Raw genomic sequence first — 3,859 nt, 5'->3', positions numbered from 1 at the left:
AAGAGAGAAAGAGAGAAAGAGAGAAAGAGAGAAAGAGAGAAAGAGAGAAAGAGAGAAAGAAAGAAAGGAAGAACGAAAGAAAGAAAGAAAGAAAGAAAGAAAGAAAGAAAGAAAGAAAGAAAGAAAGAAAGAAAGAAAAAAAAAAAGAAAAGAAAAGAAAAGAAAAGAAAAGAAAAGAAAAGAAAAGAAAAGGAAAGAAAAGGGGAAAAAAAAGTCCTAAATGGCTATGGTTTACAAAGACTGCATTTAACAATTCAAAGAAAGACTGTAATAAAGTTCAAAATGTTTAAGCCACAAAGATGTATAAAGGCTGCAGTGGCCACAAGCAATAAAGCAGAGACATAGCCATCAGTGTGAGTCAGAATACAACATCAACCCACAGTTGTCAAAGCCAAGAGATGCTCAATAAATGGTAGCAGGAGTTATTAGTGTTAGTATTGTCTCATTACAAGTTGCCTGGGATGCAGAAGGAATTGGGATTGTTCTCTTGGCTCTGCAACCTTATTGAATACTATCACGTATGGCATTTATCCACAAGCATTAGAAAGATCAAAGTGGTGGCCCAGCCACAGTGGTTCAGTGGCGCACAGTGCTCTGCAATGCTGGAAGCCACATGGACGACCTGGGTCCAGTTCCTAGAGAACCTGTACATGCTGGATATGTGCACCTGTGATATTAACTCCTTCTCTTCTTCTCCCCCTCTCATAAAAGAAAGAGAAAAGGAAGGGATGAGAAAGGGAGAAAGAGAGATAGAGAAGGGAGGAAGAGAAAGAAACTTTTTAAAAAGAGCAAGCTGATGGCTACAGAAAATTTTCAGAGTCTGTTCTTAACGTGCACCAAAGAAAACAGAGTGACCAGAGACAAGGGAGTACAATCCTGCAGGGCACATAGAGCTCAGGCAGACCTGCTTTTAGACCATCCCTCTGTCTAGGTCCTGTATGTTCAAAGCCCACATCAAGGCACACTTCATTCAGCTTCTCCCTTTGCAACCACAGCTCATCCTACCCCATCACAATTTTCCAGTCAGAGCACACATTTTTCTACTCACTCTTGCCAGCCACAGGCAACTCAGAAATCTAGGCTAAATGCAGCCAAAGGCTTCACCAGTACAAAATTGGGAGTCATAGGACAGCAACCTCAAACGGGAGAAGGAGCAATGGTCAAGTACATGTAGGTAGGCGAGGAACAGGGAACGACCAAGACCGCCCCTAACCAGGTGCTATCATCCTTGGTTAAAGTATTACAATGAAGACAGACCTTAAAGAGAAGATGGTATTTCCTTAGCCAAGTCCAAACTTTACTAAAGAGGCATAGGCTTTTGATGTGGTTATTTAGAGGCCACAGGTCTGGTCTATCAGCTGTGGAAATTGAAACTTCATGGAAGGGTCACCTTCACTGGACCTTGGAAAGACACACAGGCTTCTAGGCCAGCCCAGGCCATGAGATGCAGCTAACCACAGCATGGGAGAAATGGCCTCTATTGACCTGACCAGAGGACCCAAAAACGAGAAAATGAGACAGTGTAAGCAGACAGTGTAAGCCTGTAGGATGCTGGGCTGGGCTAGAGAAGTTCAGGTGAAGGGTACATAGCCTGGATACTTCAGAGAGAGGATATTATCTTGAAAGTGACTTGAAGATTGAACCAGTAGGTGAAGAAAGGAAGAAAAACATTTCACTCAGACAAGGGAACAACCTAACAAAAATGCAGAGGACTTATATGTGCAAAGTATAAACTAACAAATAAAAATATATAATAAACACAATTTCCCCCTTATGTAGGTATACCCATGCACAAAATTACTTTTAAAATCTCCAGTAGGGGCCAGCAAGTGGTGTAGTACTTAAGGTGCTGGACTCTCATGTGGCCAACCATAGTTCGAGTCCTGGACCCAGAGGCTTGATACTCATGCCAGGCATGTGTGCACGTGTGCCCAAAATCCCAAGAAGAGAATGAAGGAGAAGGGACTATGGCATGGTCATCCCCCATGGAGGGGAGCGGGGGGTGATTTCTCACTTTCCGTCTCTCTCTGTCTCTCCGGCAAGTGCACATGCCCTATAAAAAAAAAAAAAAAACCGCTCAAAAAAAAAAAAAAAAAAAAATCTCCGGTAAAAATTTCTGTAGCACAAAAATTTTTCCAAAACTGTTTCAGATGTTGAAATATACACGTAACATATGTATTTATACATGTGCACTTCTAGGCAGGTAAAAACCTGAGCATTATGAAAACAAATTAAAGGAAAAAACATTGGTTGCTAAATTCATTTAAAAATTAATGGGAATATTAGGCTAGCCAGTTGGGTGGTGATTAAGGCAACTGGATCCTGCATGCCAATCGCACAATTCAAGCCCCAGACCCGGCGGCTTGAAAAACACACCAGTCTTGTGTGCATGTGCCCAAAATCCTGAGAGAAAAACGGAAAAGGATTGTGAACTGCCCATCCCCTCTGAATGGGGTGCTTTCTCACTTCTCAGTTTTTTTCCTCCCTCTGTTTCTCTCAAGTGACCACATCACCCCTATACCCCCACCCCCACCCCCCCAAAAAAAAACCTGGAACTCTCTCCCATGAGGCTGGACATGCTTTAAAGAAGTAGTTTCCACCAAAGTGTGGCTCTCAGACCTGGGGACTTGTTAGAGACTCTCAGTCTCCCTCAGGATCTATTGAATCAAAACTCCGGAGGTACTGCCCAGAATATCCTAACAAAGACTACCTTAGGTTACATTAGCCCGTCCATATCCTAGGAAAGCCTCCAGCTGATTCTGATGCACACCAAAGTCTGAGAACCACTGTTCTGAAGAAACTTACCAACAAGACCAAGAAAAGCAGCATCAACAGCAGTCCTGGCTAACCTGGTAGGAAGAGCTATGTTCACTGTTCCTAAAGCCAGAGCACAATTCAACTCAGTGGCTACAGAGTTCAGGCTCCAACAACCTTGGGGTTGTTAGCTGCCACTTCCCTTAACCCCTGCATCCTCATCTGCAAAATAGAGATAATTCCTCCCTCTTAAGGTAGTTTCAAGGACTCAGCAAGATGGTTCCTGTAAGGCACTTAGCACAGAGCAATTCAGTGAGTGAGAGCCAATGTACCAGAAGGGAAACTCAAGCAACGTCTTCTTCTCCAAGAGTGTCAATAGTCTTCAGTCAGGGTCCTCACAGCATTGGGTGTACAAATGAATTTGGATGGGGGCATGGGTGGATTTGTGAGACTCAGTTTTCTTATGGACTCTCTTAAAATTGATCTGCCTGAAGTGGGGGTATCAGGCAGATTCTCTTTCCCCACTTTCTCTTCCATCATAGCTCTTCTCCCACTTAATAAGAGAAAGGGGGACCAGCAGTTAGCGTAATGGCTATGTCGCTGGACTCCCACGTAGTCAACCCCAGTTCACGTCCCAGACCTGGTGGCTTAAATCTCACACCGGGCACGTGTGCATGTGTGCCCAAGATCCCGAGAGGAGAACGGAGGAGAAGGGATTGCGGCGTGGCCATCCCTCCTGGGGGGTGATTTCTCACTTTCTGTCCCTCTGTTTCTCTCTGTCTGTCTGGCGAGCGCACATGCCCTATGGCAAAAAACCTCTCCAAAAAAAAAAGGAGAAAGGAACAGGTCTCAGTCTTTCCTAAACCTAATATGATGTACCCTGGGGTATAAAATCCCAGGCTCCAACAGAGGGATAAGTGGAAATACCAGCCTCTGAATGTCTCTGATGACTGGGTCACAAATCCACAGTGAACTTATACTAGGTGACAAGTCCTTTCCCAAGTCAAACAGTTTCTATTAGGTTGTCCGGAAAGTCATGATGTATTTTTCCGCTTTTCTGTGCAAAAATGTGTCATGACTTTACCAACAACCCAATAGCTGTACA

Source organism: Tupaia chinensis, unplaced genomic scaffold (assembly GCF_000334495.1).
Source record: "Tupaia chinensis unplaced genomic scaffold, TupChi_1.0 Scaffold000528_1, whole genome shotgun sequence".
In the NCBI taxonomy this organism is placed as follows: domain Eukaryota; kingdom Metazoa; phylum Chordata; class Mammalia; order Scandentia; family Tupaiidae; genus Tupaia; species Tupaia belangeri.
The sequence above is the reverse complement of the archived record's forward strand: the minus strand, read 5'-3'. Positions refer to the sequence as shown.